The 22,697-nt window shown below is 39.8% G+C and overlaps 1 pseudogene across 1 annotated transcript; it reads left to right on the plus strand.

The window, feature by feature from the left end:
* Nucleotides 1–19,690: 19,690 nt before the first annotated feature.
* On the plus strand, nt 19,691–20,752 carry LOC308555050 (E3 ubiquitin-protein ligase RNF167 pseudogene; annotated as a pseudogene). The gene has a single exon. The product of its transcript is annotated as an E3 ubiquitin-protein ligase RNF167 pseudogene (transcript).
* The last annotated feature ends 1,945 nt before the right edge of the window (nt 20,753–22,697 follow it).

The raw sequence follows: 22,697 nt of genomic DNA on the forward strand, positions 1-22,697 counted from the left end.
ATCAATTCTAGAAAGTTAACAAAACTTCATAGTGGGTGTTGGTAAAACAGTTTATGTTCAAGATGTGGATTGGCTGAAAATATTTTTTTCCAGCTCTATTGAGATTAATTGATAAACACTGTGCAAGTTTAAGGTGACAAGATCTTGACTTGATAAACTAATATATACAGTATTAGGTAACACCTCCATCGTGTGACATAATTACCATTTCTTTTTTTGTGGTGGGAACATCTAAGATCTACTCTACCAGCAACTTTCAAGTATATAATGCAGTATTGTTAACTATAATCCCAATGCTGTATATTAGATCCCCAGAACTTATTTATCTTATAACTGGAAGTTTGTACTCTTTGACCAACATTTCCCCATTTCCTCCATTTCATAAGCCCTGGTGACCACCATTCTACTCTGTTTCTATGGGTTTGGCATTCTTAGAGTCTCTATATGAGTTATATCATACAATATTTGTCTTTCTCTGGCTTGTTTCACTTAGCATAATGCCCTCAAGTTCCCTCTATGTTGTCACAAATTGTAGGATGTTCTTCTTTCTCTTGATGAATAATATTTCATTATATCTATACAATATATCTTTATCCATTCATCCACTGATGGACAGTTAGTTTGTTTCCGTGTTTTAACTTCTGTAAAAAAATTCTGCAATAAGCAGGGGAGTGCAGTTATCTCAATCTTCTGTTTTCATTTCTTTTGGATATATATACCCCCAAGTGGGATTGCTGGATTATATGTAGTTCTGTTTTTAAATTTTGAGGAAACTCCATAATGTTTTCTATAGTGCCTGCATCATCTTATATTCCCACCAACTGCACAAATGTTCCCTTTCCTCTACAATCTCATCAACACTTGTTAAATCTTTTCCCTTTGATGACAGCCTTTGATGACAGTGCAAGGTGATATCTCACTGTGGTATGTGTTTATTTTGCATTTCCCTGATGATTAGTAACATTGGGCATTTTTTCATGTACCTTTTTGTCATTTGTATGTCTTCTTTGGAAAAATATCTATTCAGCTCCTCTGCCCATTTCAAGTTGGATTGTTTGTTTGCTCTTGAGTTGTATGAGTTCCTTATATGTTTTGGATATTAACTCCTTATCAGATATATGGTTTTCAAATATTTTCTCCTGTTCTATGGGTTATCTTTTTATTTTGTTGACTGTCTCATTTGCTGTGCAGAGTTTTTTAGTTTGATGTAGTCCCACACATTTATTTTTATGTTTGTTTCTCTGCTTTTTGTGTCATACCCACTAAAATATTGCCAAGACCACTGTCAAGGAGCTTTTGCCCTATGTTTTCGTCTAGGAGTTTTATAGTTTCAGATCTTATGTCTAAGTCACTAATTCATGTCAAATTAATTTTCCTGAGTGGTGTCCAATTTTAATTTTTTTGCATGTGGTTATCCAGTTTCCCAGCACCATTTATTGAAGAGACTATCCATTCCCATGAGTATTCTTGGTTCTTTTGTTAAATATCAGTTGATTGTATGTATGAGGGTTTATTTCTTGAGTCTTAATTCTGTTCCATTGGTCTATGCCTCTATTTTCATGCCAGTACCATACCATTTTGTAGTATAGTTCAAAATCAGAAAATGTGATGACTTCAGTTTTTTGTTTTATTTTGTTTCAGTATTGCTCTGCTTTCAGAGTCTTTTGTGGTTCCACACAAATTTTAGGATTTTTTTTTTTATATCTCTGACATTGGAATTTTGATAGGAGTATTTTGCAGGCATGATCCTTTTGTGTGAACAGGGTATAAGACTAGAGAGCCTGAGAGCCCTGCGGGATGGATAGTGCCGTGGGCTTAGGATTCCCACCAGTTCTGTGGCAGCTGCATGTGGGGGATTTGCTGTTTGATTCTGCCTCGCCTGTCAGCTTAATCCTGCTGCTAGGACATTGTCACATCTGCTTTGAATAAACTTATTAGGCAAAGTAGGGGGCTGTGTGCCTTCACGTGAAAAAATAAAAAGTTGATTTGGTTTCCAGAACAGGTATATGATTGTATGTGTGAATGGATATGTAACTATTTTTTCTTCTTGCATGCATGGCTAAATTTCATCAGAGGCTTCTTCATTGTAAGCTATCCTGTGGTTGTGACATTGCAGGAGAGAAACCCAGTAGCTCACATCCACCTCCTTCTGTTGGTGACCAGCAATGTCTTAAAAAAAAATTCTGATATTCATAAATGGCTTCTGGTCAGCTCCCATCAGTCTGTTTGTTGTGTCAACAAATATTTAATGGAGTTTTCTCCTTCAGTAACACTGGAAAGACTTTGCTAATGAGAAGTGGTATATCTCTAATTATTTTTTCTTTACCTTTAGAGAGAACTTCTAACAGGTATTTGGTGTTTGAAGAATTTTCAAAGGCAATTTTCTTTTTATGCTTTATCTACTATGCCCCCCCCCCCCACCGGGAGCAATGTCAGAGAAGGATATTTTTTGAAAGAAAATTCTGTTGCTGTGATTAAAAGAAACATTCACAATTTATAAAAGCAGTTACATGTGCAAGAGGCCTACTGTTGAAAGTGAGGTCAAGCAAAAAATGGAGAATAGATTTCCCCAATATATGTAAAGGACACATTAAAAAATCTTACCCTCAGAGTTCTCTGGATCTAAATACGCACAACAGACACTTATTTAGTGACAAATAAAATGATGTTTTGCAGACTTACATGAAAATATGAACATTTTGCTCATAGTTCCTCTAAGATGAACACTCTAGGAACACTAAAGGACAGATCAAGAAAAGCAAACTTAATAGTTAAGTAATAAAGACACTGAAAAAAGAACAGAAGAAAATTGCTTGGGTAAGATCTATTTGTCTTTTCAGAACACTTGCCCCTTTGCTTATATTTTGAGGGGAGACATTTTCAGTTTCTAGGAAATGGTTTACCTTACAGCAGCGATTTCAACTGGTATGCTACAAGAATTCTTAAAACATGCACTACCTGACTATTCAGTCAGGGGCACGGGCCTCTTTTCCCTTAGATTGTCAAATAATGACAACAACCAACACAACAATAACTGTCTGGTGTGTGTGAATCAAAATTATACCTATGTTTTTTTAATCAAATTGGCAAAAAAAAAAAAAATACAGTTTTGGCTGTGCCACAGAATTTTAGTAATTAGTTTATGTGTGCCATGAGATGAAAAAGGTTGAAATTGGCCCCCTGACAGCATTCCCTTTGCTTGCTTGAGTATGCCGCTCACGCTGTAATACCTGTGAAGAAGAAATGACTTATTATGTGTGCTTTCATTCCCGCCAGAAAGGGAATTTTATTAGTGCCCATAGCTTGCACAGAACACATTTGCAACCACTTCATTTGTTAGAACTAGATAAGAAAAACTAGATTTCTTTTAACAAAATGATATTCTGACATTCATAAAAATCAAGTAGTGGAACTAGTCAGCTAGCTTAGGAGAAAACCGCCTGCCAAATGATAAGAGTTTAAATAACATGAAGTACAATGTCAAAATAATTCAAGTAATAATATGTAAAATTCTACTAAAAAGGTAGGGCAATTTTACTCTAGTGTACCTTAAAGAGTCCAGATTCTATATGACAATTTGGATACAGCCAATGAAAATCAGCAGTTGGTACAATTGAGCTTGCTCTGAATAATTTGTAACAAATTGAGACTCAGAGAAAAAAAAATACTTCTACAAGAATAATTATGAAAATGGAAAATCTAGTCTTTGTTCTTTAAATGCTACAAATTTAAACAAATTATATGACCTCAAGTTAGAAGACTGCTAGACTAACAAAATATTGGTTAAATAATAAATGAGGTTAAATAAATGGATATGATTTCTATAAATTCCTTTTACTTAAATTGATGTTGCATTTATTTTTACTTTATGGTCTTGCTACTATATTTTTAGATTAAATTTGTAGGAAGTGGAAAATATATCTTTTAATACAAAGTCCTTTATCAATTGCCTTTATTTCCACTTCTGCTAATAAAATGGTAATGGTGAGAATCTTCAAGAAATAGTGGCTCACTCATAATTGAATGACATTTTTTAATCAATGCAGAATGGGAAGCATCTGAAGGTCAATGGCTCAAGATAAAGTAGTTTATAATTTATGGATCTTTGAAATGACTTATAAGAAGATTGTAATACAAATACAGTTTTAGAAATTCTTTTTAGTTTCTCTTGCTGTTTTGCCTCCAGGTCACCTTTTATCTTTTTCATTTGAACTTTGATGTAAAATTAATTTTTAAAAGGGTATAATTAAAACATAATAACTATGTATGGGGTCAGATGGATACTAGACTTACTGGGGTGATGTCTTTGTAAGTTATATGCATGTCTAATCCCTATGTTGTACACCTGAAACAATATAATATTGTATTTCAACTGTAACTGCCAAGTGAAACTAATAGGAAGTCCCTGACATAAATGACGCACACCATGACAGCCCAAACTCATTATACATGATCTTTTATCTTTGTATTTCACTACTTTCCTCCACTAACCAATATAATTGACAGTTTTCAAGTACAAATGAGTAAAAGGAAGTGATTTGTGTAGAATTGTTGAATTTAAAACCAAAAGGCGATTCACAGTTCATCTACTCCAACTTCCTTACTTAACATGTGAGAAAGTGAGGGTTGTGTGGGGTATGACTCATATGGTCACACAGGTCTCATGCTTCTATTTTATTGCTTCTTCCCCTAACATTATGTTCAGTTAGCTTATTGTATCCAACAAGCCCCAAGTCCTTTGAATGCTTTGTTTGCTGGCTGTCCCCCATTCCTCCACCTGTGTGGGCATCTGTTCTACTTGCTCTGTGCTCCTTCCCAGGGATCTGAATCCCCATTTCCCATCTGACTGACTGTCTCTAAACTGGCCAATCCACTTGCGAGGCACTGAGTCTTAAGAATCGCTTGGTTCAGGGGAGAGCAGGTTTGCAGTGGTTGTGATTTCTGCTGCTATTAATAATCTTGGCCCATGGCTCATGCACACATGAATCCACATTTGTCCTATTATTTAACAATTGAAAAAATATTTTTAAAAGATATCTAAATGATGTGTATTTTTGGTAGTTTCAGCAAAAGGGATCCCTACCATATTTATTGTTAGATTGATATAACTTTATAATTACATTAAAAAATCCAAAACAAGTCATAAATTCAAACCTTGATTTTGATAGAGTCTGCTCAAAAATATAATCTGAAAAATAAAATTAACTAGAGAGATTTTTAAATTAAGAATGTTTTGGCCTCAGATATTGAGATGAGTTTTTAATCTTTATCCTCTTAGGAAATGAAAGAAATGCAGACTTTTGAAAAAACAGGAACATACGTTATAAGATATCATCTTTGATTGATTTTAGCTTTTCAATTTCAGGGAAAACTACGTTCATTTAACCATAGGCAGCAAGCATCAGAGACGTATTTTTTTTTGTATTTCTGTATCTTTTTCTTTTTTGGGGTGTTTTATTTTCAAGATTTTGATTTTGGAGCATGCCAGCTTCATGAAATAAATTTGTACACCCTCTCTTCTACTTTAACAAGGAGAACACGGGTAAGAATGAACAACCCTGACTCTAAAAAATATACCAACTTTGAACTATTATAATACATTAACCCCTTATTATTCAAATCTATTCAGTTTCTAAGTTGGGATAGTGAGAGTTCCAATAGAAGGTTCAGAAAATAAGGAAAATTGTGAATTATCTGAATCTATTCATGTCTTGAATTTTGGATGCTAAGTAGTAAGAGTTTGGAAATTGAGGTATAATTTTTCTCCAATTAGGCCTCTATCATCAATTTTATCTAAATATATTCTATTTCTAAGTTTGGAGAGTGAGCATTTTAATAAGAAATATTACCTGTACTTTTGAGTCTATAGAGTTAGACCATTCTACTTCTGGGCTTTTCATGGACATTGAATGTCTTTGATCATTAATCATCTTGAAAGATCATTTTGGGATAAGGTCATTAAAGAGGGGTGAGGTACAAAGCACCCTTTCACTTGGGGGTTAGGACTGAGTTTGCTTCTAGATTTAAAGCATGAAGATGTTGATATTGTGAAGGGAGTGTTGGGCTTGTGGTGAGAATAATTATATAACTGCCCAAGAGGAAGTGGCTGCCAGGTGTGTGTGTCTGTGTGTGTGTGTGTGTGTGCAAGAGAGGGGGGGAGAGATTAGGGAGAGGGAGAGGGAGAGAGAGATATCCAAAAGATATGGAATGAGTCTGGGCTTATGCAAGAGCCGTAACTTATTTCTCTTACCTTACCCATGGCCTCTAACCTCCAGCACAGCATATTAAAATTTGTCACCTGATTTCACTTGTACATAGGAAATTATAAAGGATCCTGTTTTTATGTTCAGGTTGAAACCAACATGGGTGATATCCTAATTCCAGACTAGAGACAGGGGTTTCTATAGCAATCACTGGGTATAGACGGCAATGTGCGAAGAGCATGACATTATGAGAGGTATCAGCAGCAGAGGTAAAGGTCTGGCAACAGATAAGATGCCCTAAATGGGAAAAAGTAGTGCGACTATGAATGCTAATAATGCTAGTAATAATAAATGATTGAATACAATTATTAAGGTCTTTGCATTTGACATTATTCTAAGCGGTTTCATGAACCATCTCACTTAATCTTATGACAATCTTATGAGTTTACTAGTATTACCCCCGTTTTGAGGTACAGGAACTGAGATGCAGAAAATTAAGGAGAGTCCAAGGTCACACAGATTAGGAAGATGGGTAATCTTCCTGTAGAACCCCATTTCTAATTGCCATATTATTGTACATAATGGTTCCACAGAATTGGAGAATATTTACAGGAGAGTTAATATCTGCCAATAAAGCTGGCAGTCTTTATTTAAAAAAAAAAAAAATGCTCTTCAGATGCAATCTTATTTCCAAATGAATGAAGTTTGAGATATTTGAATGCCACCTTTCTTACTGTAAGTTTATTAGTATAACCACTTAATTTATTCAATAAAATCCTATGATTTACTCTCAAGAATTTCTTTAGGATATTTAAACTTATCATGTAGATATGACATCTATTATGATGTAGAAGGGTAATGAGTTAATTCTACCACACTCACCTCTGACATAGCTTCCGAATTATGCTGATGCTTACCTTGACAATTATATGATGTGGTTTTAGATTTCCAGGCAAAGAAAAAAGAATTATTTATCCCACTATGTTTCCACTGGAGATTTATGCACCTAAGGGAACTGTAAACTTATCCTAAGTGTATTCAGACACTTTTCTGGAAGTGCAGCCTTAGTACCAGCTGATTGTCTAAGTAACTGTGAGTGTGAACACAGCAAAATGGCATGCTAGGGCTGAGAGGGTCTTTGGGACCAGCCCTGTGGTTGGGGATGAAGGGAAAATTGAGGCTCAGGACCAAGGACAGCGGTAGAGTCATCAGTAGCCCACGGCGGTTCCATGCTGGACAGCAGGGTGGAGAACACGGAGTCTGTCTGAAGCCCAGTATCCTTGTGCTGCGGTCACAGTGCTGGTCACTTGGAGCTTATGCGCTGAGAGAACAAACTGGAGGTTAGATTCAGAAGGTTGCTCTTGGGTTAGGAGAGGAATCTTATTTTTGACTGAGCTCTGCTTTCTTCTCACTTGCTTTTCAGGGTAAAGTTGGAAAGTATTTTCATTCCTCTCTCTTCACCTTATTCTTTTCCATTCATCTTCGTGTCCTTATCAAATATTTTTGTGTTGTGATGTTTGAGAAAGAAAAAATAATTTTCCTGTTTGAATTTCCTTTCATTGTGCCTAATTGAAAACGGCAATCACGTAACAAGTGATTCATTGGTAGCATTTGTGTGCAGTTATCTGGGCAAGAGGCCCTGCATAAAAGCAATTGTGCTGGGTGATTCCCGATTATCCACATGCAGCTGAAAGGATATGTGTCCTTCAAAACCTCCAGATGCCATTTCAGGAAAAAGCACAAAGCAAAACAGAAATATACTGCTCTCAGCCAAAAGCCTCTTAGAGCAAAGTTCTAGATAACAATGATCTTTAACAATGGCGAAACCAGGGATTCTCAGTCTCGGCACGATTCACATCTGGGCTGGGTGATTCTTTGTTGTGAGAGCTGTCCTATGTATTCTATAATGTCCCAGCTCTCTAAAATGCAATTAGTGACATTTTATACTTGAGTCTCATCCATGCATGCATTTCTTTTAGATACCCCACTTCAACGACAATAAGCAGGATGGCATTTCAAGTTTCTAAAAGTACAGTTTAAAAAATCCAGTAACTGTTCACATGAATATCAATTTTCAAAATCTTTTAAAATTGCATCTCATTTTCCCTCATAAAAGCTTTGTAAGTTATGTTAGAGGTTTGTAAATATTATTTCCATCTTGCAGGTGAAGAAACAGTCACAATTAAGGTCACCTAGCTAGTTTATGCAACGATAGATTTAGAACTTGAGTCTCTTGCAATTGCTTGCAAAGCTCCTGTCTGAGAGACCATCATAGAGAGTGGGGAGTATGTGGCTTGGTCCCACCAGCCCACTGGACGTGGCTCAGCAGTTGAGCATCGACCTATGATCCAGGAGATCAAGGTTTGATTCCCCGTCAGGGCACGTGCCCGGGTTTTGGGCTCAATTCCCAGCAAGGGGCGTGCAGGAGGCAGCCGATCAATGACTCTCTCTCATCACTGATATTTCTCTCTCTCTCTCCCTCTCCCTTCCTCTCTCTGAAATAAAAACAAACCAACCTGGGTCCTTCCAGTTACTAGCCTTGGGAAACTGGGCCAGTAGTTTAATCTCAATATATTTTAGATTTCTCATATGTAAAATAAGGTTTTACATTATGAAGTTAGAAGGTAATTTATAAGGTATTGTGAGGAGTAGATGATCAGTGATTGTATATAGTAGGTGCATAATAAATATTAGGTATTATTATCAACAACAACAATAACAAGAGTTATACCATTCTTCCTATTATTATTGAGAATAAACAATATAAATGTAGATTGCCAGATTTGGAGCCAAGCTCCACATCTGAGCCACGTGACCCTGCAGCACTGATGTACCCTCTCTCTGCCTCAGTTTTTTACCCACAAAAGATGATAATGATGGGAAATGCCTCACCTCATAGAACTTTTGTGAGGGTTAAATGTCACATGGTAAAGGGTCACTAAATGTAAACAACGATGATGATGATGATGATAATGATAATTATTCACTGAATACCTTGGCATTTTTTCACATTCAGCTAGATTTGAGCTTGGCACGAATAGTCTCATCTGATACCACCTTTATCAGCCAGGATTTTGTTTGTAGGCCAGAGAAAGCAACAGTTGTTATCGTAAACAAAAAGGAAGTTTTTGGACAAATACTGATAGACAATCAGAGCAAGGCTGGAGGTCTGGGTCTGGAAAGTGATCAGACGCCAAGAGAAACCAGAAGTCTGGGATCAGAAGCTGTAGAGATCACCCAGCAGGAGCAGAGTGAGTGCTGTCACCATGGTCAATAGCCTCTATCTGGTCCCCACAGCCTGAGCTTCTTCCTGGAGAGTCAAGGGCCCTAGAGAGGGCTCTGCTCAGCTCCCCCGGGCTGCATAGGGTGGGGGACAGATGGCCCACCTCTTTGTCCTTTGTGGTGGGTGGGCACAGCCTCTCCCCAGAACTGCGCAGCACATGGGAGAAAGGTAATTTCTAAACAGAACTGGGTGATGTTATGAGGAGGCTTGGTGGTGTGCAGCCAAAGGGCTGTGAATGTCTCATACACTTCCTGTTAATATATTTACAGAGAGAGAGAGAAAGAGAGAGAGAATGAGAGGTTTTCCCTCTAACTCACTATGGTACTCACTATAAATAAAATTTTAATTTTAAATGATAGATTACTTTATTGAAAAAGATCAATTTTTAAATCCTCTAGGAAGCTAGTAATCTAACTAAAATATAGACATGGTAAAAATAAAACAAAACAAAAAATAGCTGTCATGTCATATAAAATATGTTTTAATAAAGGCACACACAAAGTGCTTTGGAATAACAGAGAAAAGGCATAATTATGGCGGTGATGTTAGCTCAGACCTATAGTAGCACTTGGCCAGGAAAGAAAGGGAAGAGAGCATTCTAGGCAGAGAAAAACCAAAGGTGGAAGAAATATAGTAAGAAAGAGATAAAGGTGCAAATTCGAAGCCTCTTTTAACTACTTGTTCTACCATATCTCCTTTGCTTTGCTGCCATTTTATGTCCCCTGTGATTTTTTTTTAAGAGATGACGTTGCTGTCTTGTAGTCAGATGTCCCATTAGGTCACGTTGACTGTGAAGACCACGCTTCTGGAATAGCTGCGCCCTAGTAGTATTTCTGGAAGTGCCCTCCACCGAGGACTGCAGTGGAGAAAGCCCTTATGTGGATGTGGATACTATGCAGGAAAGGGGAGAAGTGCCAGCATTCAGAGGGGAACAAAATCCTCTGCCAACCTAATTCCATTTTAACATGCCCTTAAGCTCATTTTGATAAAATTTAAATCAGGAGCTCTGGCTCTGGTGCAACTGTGGTTGTATCTGCTCTGATAAAGTGCTGCAGAGGGTGGTACATTTGGGGAATGAATTAGCAACATTAATTACCCACTAAAATTAATTAAGGTAAAGGCAGGCCTTAGAATAAATGGCCCATGTGGGCAATTAGAATAGTTCTACATACATAGATAAATCTGCCTTTCTTTCCCTGCCTAATCACAGTAAAACCAATCAGAATTTATCTGCTTTGAAAAAGTATTAAGAGTCAAGTAGACAAGTGTAGCCTGCTTTTACATAAAAGGTAGGAAATGATGATTTCAGGTTTTGGTCCTCTTAGGTCAGAGATTAGCAGACTTTTCCTGTAGATAACCAGAGAGTAAATATTTTAGGCTGGGAGGCCATAAGTCTGCGTTACAACTACCCAACTCTGCCTTTGCAGTGTGAAGCATCCATAGACAACAAGTAAAGGAATGGGCATGCTGTGCTTCAATAAAACTTTATTTGTGGACACTGAAGTTTGAATTTTACATAATTTTCACCTATCATGCCATATTATTGCTCTTTCTATTGTTTTAACCATTTAAAAATGTAAAAACCACCCTACGCTCACAGGCTGCACAAAAACAGGTAGCAAACCAGACAGCCCACGGGCTATGGTTTGTCAACTGCTGGCTTAAGTAGTGAAAAAATAATGAAATGAAATGATTAAGATCTATGGTTCCATGTGGCTCAAATATGACAAAAATAAATAATATATACACTAGCCTAGCGTCCCCAAGATAGAATGACATAGTGGAGCAAAACACATTTTTAAAAACATGTTTCATCAAGATATGTGGCTGTTCTCCAAGATGTGACTTAATTACATATCAATGAACCTTCTTCAGAAATTATTCATCCAAAAGTGTCACTCTTCTTGTCATATTATATGAGAATATGACTTGGAACACTACTTGGAGCCAACTGGGTCAAGTGTCTTTTAATGTCACTTGAAATTTCTTCTAAATCTGTCCAAATTTTTTTGAGAAGAATTGATATTTACTAGAAAATGAGATACAGATGATGGACCTAAAGGCACCAACATTAACCCCATAAGATGTGTCGAGGGGAACAATGGTGTGGTGTTCTCCACTGAGATTTCCTTTGGGGAAAAAACCCCCATCAGTGCAGAATGTTTGTTCCAAATGTATATAAATGTCCTGAGATACTGTATGGGAAGGGGTTGGTAAATGTCTTCAGTTTTGAGGGGAAAAAAAGGTTTGGTTAAAGTTTGCCTGGAAAACTTCTACCCTTATATGGAATCCTTGTCCCTTTAGCCAAGGGCCTAAAACCTTACCATCCTATATATTTATAGTCTTGTACCTATATGTATGTGTGTATATATAGTTCTCTATATAATTATAAATTCTACGCATGCATCACTGTGTACATTGCAAACACACAGGTAACAGAATTTTACAAGTCAAGAGAAAAATAAAAGTAGACCTTCTAGTGTTTTTCTCTTCCCGTCCCATAAATCACTTTGTGCGCTCTGGGGAGCATCACTCACTGTGGAGAGCAAACATCCTATTGGCTCTCAAAGCTGAGATTAAAGGCCATCTGTTTTCTGCTTCATAAGGGTTTGTTTTTCATGGCTTCACACCTACTGTGGTGCATGGCAACCTGAATCATATTGTTGCCCCTTGGGAGGGAGGACATGGAGTTAAGCTTACAGAATATTCTCTTCAGTTATGGCCTCGGATGAGCTTGATAAATCTGGCAATTTTCATGAAGAAGCAGGCTGTTCCTGGGGCTCAGTCAGGCCTCGGGGTGAGTATAACAGCCACAACATGATGTCCACTTATTTTGGCACACACTGAATTTTATATTCATCCTGAAGGCTGAATTTAGGTAAAACTGGTCAGGTTTGAGGGAGTTTACATTTTTTCTAACTGCTACTAAAAGCAGCATCTGGCCCCTTTGTGGTGGGTGCTTTTCATATGATGCTACAGTGGTGAACCGAACATGACCCATGTAAGAAAGCATCTGCTAATCTCTGTGCTGTGACTGTAAGATACTCTGATGCCCCTTTCTGGCATAGATGAATGTAAATTCTTATCTAAATGCTGAGTAAAGGCTTTTCCCTTTATTGAATCAATGGCTAACCTTTGTGATCAGATAGTGATAGAAGTGGAGGTTAGAAAGCTTCCTGGCCCCTCTAAACTCACTGTTCTGTTGACATACTCACCTATTCTCAGCCTCTAAATATGTTCTCAGTTATTTGGGAGAAGACATGGATCTGCCAAATCAGGTTTCATTTCTGAGAGAACCGTCATAAAAACTAATGACAAGTAAACCGAAGGAAGGCATGACTTCATTTGGAAGTGCTAAGGCCGTGTGGCCAGCAAAAGGGAAGGGCAGTATTGGGAGATCCATGTTTCCTTTGTTTTGGTATACAAAGGGAATTGTAACTTGGGGAGAATTATCTGCCAAACTGCATTCTCTAATCCTGACCTTGACCCTCACATTGATGTTTCATTTTAATAAAGATGTAGAAGTAAATAGAATTAGGACATTTTAAAATGGTGCCAAAATAAAGAATATTTTAAAATTAAATTAATAATAGAATGAGCAGAAATAGGCATACATAGGTGAGTAAAACAGTAATGCTCATTACAAACATACAAACAATAATACACAGATGGCCTGATATTTAATACTGGACTGAAGGTCTGCAATGAAGACAGTGTTGTTTTTTTAAAATACTGGAAATAACATTTCACTGGAAAGCAGAAAAAATTATAATTGGCTACTTGGGACATTTCCTAATTGAGGGCTTAATAGACTCTAGGTGCTCTTGTACTTTTAAAGTTTGATTTAAGATGATATAAAACCAATATCTTTTATTTTATGTTAGTGATAGATTAAAATGTTTGAAGTGTAACTTGTAGGTGGTTTCTGAAACAGTTATGAGACATACTAACAAGATCAGTAATATCAGCAATATATTGGTAGTTGCGAATGTATATTTAGAGACCAACAAAGTATGAGGATGTCAGAATTTTATTAAAAAACCAGGGCAGAAACCATGTGTTTACATTCGAGTTTCCACCATCAACAGTGCATTTGACATGGCCAGAGACCTTCCTCTGGAATGAGTAATGAAATCAGGGCAGGAGGCTCAAAAGTCAACATGCAGAGTGTTTCAGTAGGGCAGACGGCTCCAACCCCAAAGACCAAATTCAATATCAACTCTACTGTAATTTTTTTTTTCCAAACATACATTAATATTTATTACCTTTTCCAGACATTTTTTTTTCAAACATTTTGGACTTTAGAAAGACTCAAGGGAGAAATGTACCTCTTGCCAACTTCAAGGCCATTGTGAAATGGAAAGAAGCCTAATGCTAAGTTTAGGCAATAGGTCTGTGGTGTTTATAGACTTGGCATCACACTTTATCCTGGGTTCTAACAATAGTCTTTAAAAGGCTCACAAATCTTCTTGAGCTAACATATCTCTTCACAAATAAGATTTCGGTGAGTTGAATGTAAATGAGCCAAAACCATGAATAATAGATTTATCTGGATTTATAAATGAAAGGAGAAAAGGAAGTATGTGGTTAACTATGGATCAACTGCTCATTAGGTAGGATTGGATCTGGTACCCAAGCGTTATTTATTTCCTTGTGGCAAATTCAGTTTCTTCCTCTCCTTCTGAGGGCATTACTTCCTTATTCTCAAATTCCATAAGTTTTTATTTTTATTTACTTTTCTATTTAAAAAACAATATTTTTAAATTGATTTCAGAGAAAGGAAGGGAGAGATAGAAATACCACAGTTATTAATGGGCTGCCTCCCACACGCCCCCTTCTGGGGATTGAGCCAGAAACCTGGGCATGTGCCCTGATGGGGAATTGAACTGTGATCCCCTGGTTCATAGGTTGATGCTCAACTACTGAGCCACACCGGCTCAAGTTTCATATATTTTTAAATGACTATATATACATATATAGGCAATAGCTTCCACAGTTATCTTTTTCCTTTTAAATAATATATTCAAATATTATTAGAAAAGTCCTCAGAGAGGCTGGAGGACATTTTAGCAGCCTGTGTGGAAAGCAAACCTCAGAAAGCTGACTTTGGTTGTAATAAAAAACTTGGCCCTGGATCCTATGTCTTCTGACTCTCAGTGCCGTGCTTTGACACTGATCCTACTTGGCCATACCCCATCACCTTGTATGGGGATATCTGCAGAAGGCCTCTGGATTCTGACAGATTTCCTCTTCAATTTCCTCTGACCAGTTTATTAAGAAACAAAACCAAACCATATTCTTTCATTTAACAAATATTGTGTTTTTCTAGGCGCAAGAACAACTACCTAATTTGAGGGACCCATTGCGAAATGAGAATACAGGGTCCTTTGTTGAAAAATTATTAAGAATTTCAAGAGCAGAGCATTAAACCATGTTTAGGGCTCTTCTGAGTCCAAGGTCCTATGTGACTGACTGCACAGGTCACAAATCCATGAAGCCAACTCTGATCCCTGGATTATGCCCAGGATTGTCTACTTAGGCAGGGTAACAGAAAGAGGCAAGAGGAAGTTAAATTGCTCTGCCTAAAAGAAGAAAGGAGTTTTTAAATTGGACAGGATTCAGAGTAAAGCCACAGGGTTTAGCAGCACGTCTGTGTGCATCAGAGGCACTGTTTACCCGACTGTGAGAATATGTAGAGTCACCTTATTTCCACAAAAAGGAATTTTGTGGGAACATAATTATATAAAACTAATAACTTTTATTTTATTATATAAAGTAACCCAAGTTTCTGAGTCACCGAAGTTTCTGGTTAACAGAGACTTTGCAGCATGTTCAGAGTTGGAAAGTTGGCTCATTCATTCTAGTTTTTACACTTCCATTTGTTTTGGGTCGAGCTGATTGATTCTTGCTCAGGCCCTTGAACATGCGGGCTCCACTCTGTACCATCACTCCTTTTGGGATTGACTTTGTTGCTTCCTGAAAACTGTTTATGCTCATATTTATTGTCCATTTTATTGAAGTTGGGCTCTTAAGTTCAAATTAAAAGCCAAACTCATTATCATTTAAATCTTCTCATTCCAGACTTAGACGTAGCAAAGTGAACATTCTAGTGGGAGCAACAGGTAATCAAAAAGAAAAATAAGTAAAAATATATAATATGCCACAGTTATAAATGATGAGTACCAAAAACAATGATAGTCTGCAACGCCGTTGGAGGGGGTGGTGGCCTGTGACGTTCTCACTAAGAAGGGGGTTTTGAATAGAAATGTTGAAGCGAAGAAACCAGCCACGTGAATATACAAACTTCTACGATCAGCGCAGCAATGTGAGGCCCGTGACTTGCTTTAGCACCATCACCAGAACATGTAATGCCATGGACTATTTTGTGGTCAGGCTCAATGTCCCACATGGGGACTCTTCTGTTGATGATGGGGTACTTGAAGGGAAGGTACACAGGGGTTAGACAGTTGTCTAACTGTAAATGTTCTCTTACAAGCTGGAAACTGCAGACTGTCACCCCAAAGAATGGAGTGGGGAGGGAAGGGGTGATGGTGAAGATGCCATGGAAACCTACAACAAAGGGTGGTAGAGTGTGTAGGGCAGCTGGAATGATGGAACACGTCACACTTAATATCTTTTCTTTTTTAGCTCTTAAAAAAGCATTTATTTTGCAAACTGCATGATTGATTGGTAATTATATTACAGTGAAATAGTTGTATATCCTTCTGTCTGCAATAAGGACAAGGAGTTGAAAGTTGAGAAAAATCTATGTAACCACCCTTGTTTAGAACAACCTCACTCTTTTTTCACTACTGAATTGACTACTTGTGTTCACTGGGAAGACACGAGTTTTCAGGCTTATATAGGACCCCAGATAGTCTGATACCATATCAAGGGCTCTACTGTTTTACATTAAACATCTTTTGTACACAGTTTTTTGAGAAGGCCATTACTAAATAGGAATGGGAAAAGGGGAGGAGAGCTTTGGAGTCTTTTTCAAAGGTTAAAGATGGAGTTAGAAAGCCTCTGAAGTTATGGAGATCCTTAAATACGACCACTCGGGAAGAATGGTAAGCGAACAAAAGCAGAGAGTTCTCACAACCATTACTAGGTAAATGCTCTGGACCGAGACAATTATTGGCTGTCAGTGGCAGCTGATGAGGATTAGATCTGGAATATCGAACCATGAAACAAAGATGGCTTAACAAGTTGAGCTAATTAATTTGTATTTAAGAGAATTATTTTAGCCCTGGCTGGTGTGTCTCAGTGGTTAGAGTGTTGGCTCATGTGCACACTGAAGGGTCTTGGGTTTGATTTCCAGTCAAGAGCATTGTACCAGGGTTGCAGGTACGATCCCCGGCTGGGGTCGGGGCATATGTGGGGGCCAACCAATCAATGTGTCTCTCTCACGCTGATGTTTCTCTTTCTCTCTCTCTCTCTCCCCCCCTTCCTTCCACTCTCTCTAAAAAAATTATTGATGGAAAAAATATCCTCTGGTGAGGATTTACAAAAGAAAAAAAGAGAATTATATATTCATATGTGTAAAATTATACACATATATAATTATATATATGAGATACTATCTCTGTAAAATTTATGTATGACAAATTACACACATAATATATGTGTGTATAAAATGTATATTTAACATAATATAAAATAGTTGGTGATAGCCTCTTGGTTAGTTGGTTAGGTTTTTGGTAAAGATTTCCTTTACAACTTTATTTCTGAGACAGAATCCTTGCACTAGATAATAGAGTTGGAGGACAGTCTTGCTCCCTTGAACTGGGAGGATGTTTCAGGGCTCTCCAAGGGTCTGTTCCTGACTTTGAAATCATGATTTTGTATTTTTTTTTTTGTAAAGGGTTCCCAAATTGACAAACTCCAGGACTAAAGAAATCTGGGACCATCCATCCCTGCTTTTAACCACTTTAAGCACAAAAGCATTCAGTCCAGTATGAAAAGTGCACAAATCTAGTGTAATCTGATACGATATAAACCCCCAGGCTCATTAAATATTCTCTCATGCCCCACTTCGGGTCCAAATTGGGCTTTGAAAGTTTCTGGGGTGGGGTGTTCTGCTGGCTTCTCTTGTCTTCGCTCTCCTCCTGCTCTGGTTCGCCTCTGCTCGTGACCTCTGGAAAGCTGATATCAAAGGGCAGAGTCAGGTGGCTGGTGCAGTAGCAATCTGGTGTGGGTGCCTGCAGGCACCATAAACAATCCCAAATGGACTCATTTTCTCTTACGCAGTGCTTTGGTGGATTCCTTGGCAACATTTTCTCCTGAATCTTCTTGGAAGCTCACCTGATGGGGACAATGTCTTTTCTGTGCTGGCCACTTGTGACTCCTCCCCTGCCCCTAGGTTCCAGTATACACCCCTCTGTTTTGGTGTCCCTTTGTTCTTTCGTATAGATCCTCTGTGGGATCCCTTTTAAGGGTTCCCCATAGCAAGTCCACGTTTGGACTCTGAGAAACTTTTCTGGGTGTGGAAAAGCAGCCCGACACAGTGCTCTCCCCTCCCCTTTTCTCTGGGCTTCAATTTTCACAAGTCTCTCTAAGTACCACCTCTGCTTCCCCATGGGTGTGTGTGAGTCAGTATAGCTCACTGACAACACACTCTATAGAAATCTTCCCAGTTCTTCAGTTTCTTGAGGCTGAGGTCAGCAAACTAGCCAATGCTGGCAGGATGAATTTGGGACCCCTCTCTCCTCTCCTCCGCACCACTTTGATCCTGAAGGAGTGCCTTAGGCCAGCATCGGTCTTCAAATACATGTGTACTCGGAGCTTATTATTTTGTGTTTGACCTTAGAGGGATCACGCTGAAGCAGGCTGAGTGGCATTTAATAACCCGTGATACCCCCAAATTGGAAAATCCAGGAAAATGGAGTTAAGTCTGGAAGAATATTTTGGCCAATAGAACCAATGTACACAAATGGCAAGATAACCCTGTAATGTGGGATTCTGGCCACCCAAGTCTGGAGGGACAGTTTGGGGCGGTGCGCTCAGAATAAAACCTTTCCATTTCTGACTTGGCCCATCGGCTACGTCTTTATTTAAAGTGGCCTATAATTTCCTTTTCTAATCTAGGTTTTGACCTCTAGGTGTAATATTTAAAGAGAAAGAGGACAGCTGCTTGAAAGGTAAACTCTAAGAACTAACGGGTACTTTTCTTGTTCTAAATGGGCTCACAGGAACGTGTTTCCCAGAGGTTTACATTCTGGTAGTCCCTTGGTCACGTGGCTCCAATTCTGCCCGGAACCCCGAGGCTCCTACCAGACCCACTCACCGCCCGAGCACCCGGGGGCAGCTGCGCCGCGTCCTCCGGAAACAGGGTTTTAGTCCTACTCCGTCACGTGTCTGAAATGGAAAGAGGCGCTTATTAGTTTAAAAGACTGTATTGGATCACGCGGATAAAATGGTTAAAATGTTAAATTCTTTAAAAATAGATGATCCTTGGTCACCTGCATCCTAACGGCGGCATTTATTCGTGGATTATCTCAGATTCAGATGCTTGTTTGGGAGACAGGACAAGCAGGACTCACACTTGTAGATGCTGGGGCGCGTTCTTACCTTAGCTTCATCTGCCACAAAACCTCCATTAAAATGAATAATCTGGAAAAGACTCAGCTGGCTTCGCCTGGACTGGAGAGGGAGCGGGCCCGGCGCCCAGAGGCAGGGGCAGCGCTGCGGGCACAGGAAGCCCAGCGGCGGGCGGGTGTGAGACGGGGTATGGGGCGGGCTCTCGCGAGACCAGAAGGTTCTGCTGCCGTGGCAGCGACCGGAAGGAGCAGGAGAGGAACGGAAGTCCATCTTCAGCGGCCAATCCCGGAAGCGGAAGCGGCCTGACTTTCCTTGTCAGAAACCATTTTCCAGGGAACCGGGAAGACCCAAGGCCCACTGCCTGGAGCTCCACGCCCTTCCGGAAGCTTTCCTGGCACCTGTGCTCGCCTCCGTTCCGTGTCCTTGTTTTATCCCTGTACCGGAAGAGGGTACTTCTAGTGTCGCAGGCCCAGATCCACCAACGGGGTTGGCTATCTCACTCCCCGGGTCGGGTTCCTTCCTCCCGCCCCCATGGAGCTGGGAAGTGGCACCTGGAGGTGACTGGCCCCCGGGATCCCGAAGGAGGGGCAGAGAGGGCGCAGACCTCCCCTCTCCCGCTCCTGCCGCGGAAGCGGCGCCTCGCTGTCCCCGCCCTCCCGCTGCCATGCGCCCTTCGGCCCTCCTGCTCCCTGCGCTTGTGGCCGCTGTGCTGTGGGGAGCAGCCCCCACCTGGGGGCTCATTCGAGCGACTTTGGACCACAATGTCAGCATGGACTTTGCAGACCTCCCAGCTCTCTTTGGGTCGGCCCTGAGCCCGGCGGGACTTAAGGGGTTCCTGGTGGAGGCTCACCCAGCCAATGCCTGCAGCCGCATCGCCCCGCCGCCCCTCGTCCTGGTCAACGGGTCAGTCTTCATTGCACTTCTGCGGAGATTCGACTGTGCCTTCGACGTCAAGGTCCTCAATGCTCAGAGGTCCGGGTATGGTGCAGCTGTGGTACACAACGTGAATTCCAACAGGCTGATGAGCATGATGTGGGACAGCGCGGCGATCCGGCAGCAGATCTGGATCCCGTCTGTGTTTATCGGGGAGACGAGCTCCGAGTACCTGCGCGCCCTCTTCCTCTACCAGAACGGGGCTCAGGTGCTCCTGGTCCCAGAAAACAGCTTCTTCTTGGGCTACTACCTCATTTCTTTCACAATGGTCGTGGGAATGATCATGGTGGCAGGGGCAGTGATGATGGTTCGTTATATCCAATACCAGAAACAGCTCCAGCGAAATCGACTGACCAAAGAGCAACTGAAGCAGATTCCTATACATGTCTATCAGAGTGGAGACCAGCAAGATATCTGTGCCATCTGTTTGGATGAATATGTGGATGGGGACAAGCTGAGGGTACTTCCCTGTGCTCATGCCTATCACAGCCGCTGTGTGGACCCCTGGCTCACTCGGACCCGGAAGACCTGCCCCATCTGCAAGCAGCCTGTTGACCGGGATCTTGGGGAGGAGCAGCAGGAAGACCAAACTCAAACACAAGGAGGAGACGAGGAAGGGGAGCCAAGGGACCACCACCCTGCTACTGAACGGACCCCACTTCTGGGCTCGGGCCCCACACTTCCCACATCCTTTGGATCTCTAGCCCCAGCCCCTCTTGTTTTTTCTGGGCCTTCAACAGATCCCTGGCCCTCCCCATCCCCCTCTTCCTCTTCGGCTACCTTGCTGGTCTAATAATCCTCCGCACACATACCTGTTTGCCCAGCCCTTTTTGCTCCCTTCAGTCTTCTTTGTTGAGGGATAGGGGGCATTTCCTACCCAGGTCTCTCCCTTACCCAGCCCCATCCTTCTGAGGGGTTTGGGGTGCAAAGAGATTAGGTCTTCATTTACTGGGTTAATAAAGCTGTCTTTGTGGACTAAAAATTACTCAGATGTGTGTGAAACCTGTCAAAAACAATTTGAAAGAGCATATTTTTATAATTTGTGTCAAGGATGAAAAATAATTAGAGGCTTTATTTTAAATTTCTCTTAGAGTATCTTAAATTTGCTTTGGTATATTAACATTTTGCATTTGGTCTCATAATGCAATTTATCTGTAAAATTTTAAATGCATTTCCTTTAACCGTTTTTGATCGGCGTGAATGTGAATTAAGTAATCTACACTTATCTAAATGTTTTAATTGTCCTCAGTTGATGCCTAAAGAGTGCAAAACCATTGAAATATCTACCTGGTCATGGCAAAAAATAACTTGGTTTTGGGTCTCTTGTCCTCTGCTTTTCCATGTGTTAAATGGTTGTGTAAATAGATTTAATTGCTTTATAGCATGTGGTTATTTAGCCATTCATATGGCTAATTGGGGTAGAATTTTAAGAGAATGCTTTCTAGCTTTTTCTTCATTTCTTGGTATTAAAAACCTTTTAAATAAAGGAAACATGCCACATCAAATGCTTTTCACCTGAGAGTGATAATTAATTGTTCAACCATGCTATGTATTTTCTGTGTCTGGAGCTGCCTTTGTGTAATTGTTTAAGATGATAGTTAGCTAATTGAGGGCCATTAAATATGCCCTTCCTTTTTAGAAATGAAGGTCATTTTCACTCTTTAACGATTGTTAATGTTAGATAAGCTAGTTCTCATGTGTATGGCCAATTTCAGCTCACCTCATACCTCCAGACACTACATAATAATGCAAATGACAATACTCTCAGTATAACACTGTTGTTTGGATTGGAATGTTCTGTTTCATGCAAGTCTTGGCATAAACACAACACACTGAAAGACTTGTATTGGAAAACAATCCATTGTTATATGAAGAGATCTACTATTTAAGCTAATATATAGTGCTATTTTTAAAAGATGCATTTGAAATCACAATTTTCGAGCTGAGATGGTCCTATTAAATCATTTATCAATACTATTGCAATTGATTATCTGTTCTATTTAGAAATGTTATGCTCCAGTTTTTTTTAATTTTGATAGTTCTCACAACATGCATCCTTTGGCATGAGACTACATTAAAATTTATGCATTGATAAGCATTATACAATATTGAGGGCTGCAGTATGTTGGGGTTCAAAGGAACAGACCCTGAGGCGTAGCTTTGTGTACATAAGTTGATTGAAGAGTTAAGGAAACAGAACTGCGCAGAGAGAAAATTTGAAGTGTAGTACAGTTGTACCAGAGACCTCAGCAGATGCCCCCAGAGAGCACTGGAGTTGGAATGGCCCCTCACACTTGTTCCAAATCAAAGAAAGGGAGCTGGGTTGACATACCCCTGAAGTGATCCATCATTTCTTACAGGCTGTTGTTGGGGAAGAGGAGTGATCTTGGACTAGGTAGCTTTGTTCAGATGAGGACAATTCCTGGAGAGACTCAGCTGAGAGACGTTGGCTACCAACTCCCTCAGTAGCTGGAGGAATGAATGCTTCAGTCCTGCAGAGGACAGTTCTGGGCTGACCACTGCAACAGTTACTGTAGAATTTGCTAAGGGTGGTTGGGTCCAAGGAATAACAAGTGAGAAACTTCACAGCTTTCTTTCTGTTTTAATATAATACCTTGAATTTAGTACCAAATGTGAGCAACATATATAGAAAGTGCCTAATTAATATTAATATGAGCTTCCTCTAATGTGAGTTAATCCAAAAGAGTGGCCTTTGTTAAGCTGAGTTGGTAATGAGA

This window comes from Miniopterus schreibersii (genome assembly GCF_964146895.1).
Source record: "Miniopterus schreibersii genome assembly, chromosome: 3".
NCBI lineage: Eukaryota > Metazoa > Chordata > Mammalia > Chiroptera > Miniopteridae > Miniopterus > Miniopterus schreibersii.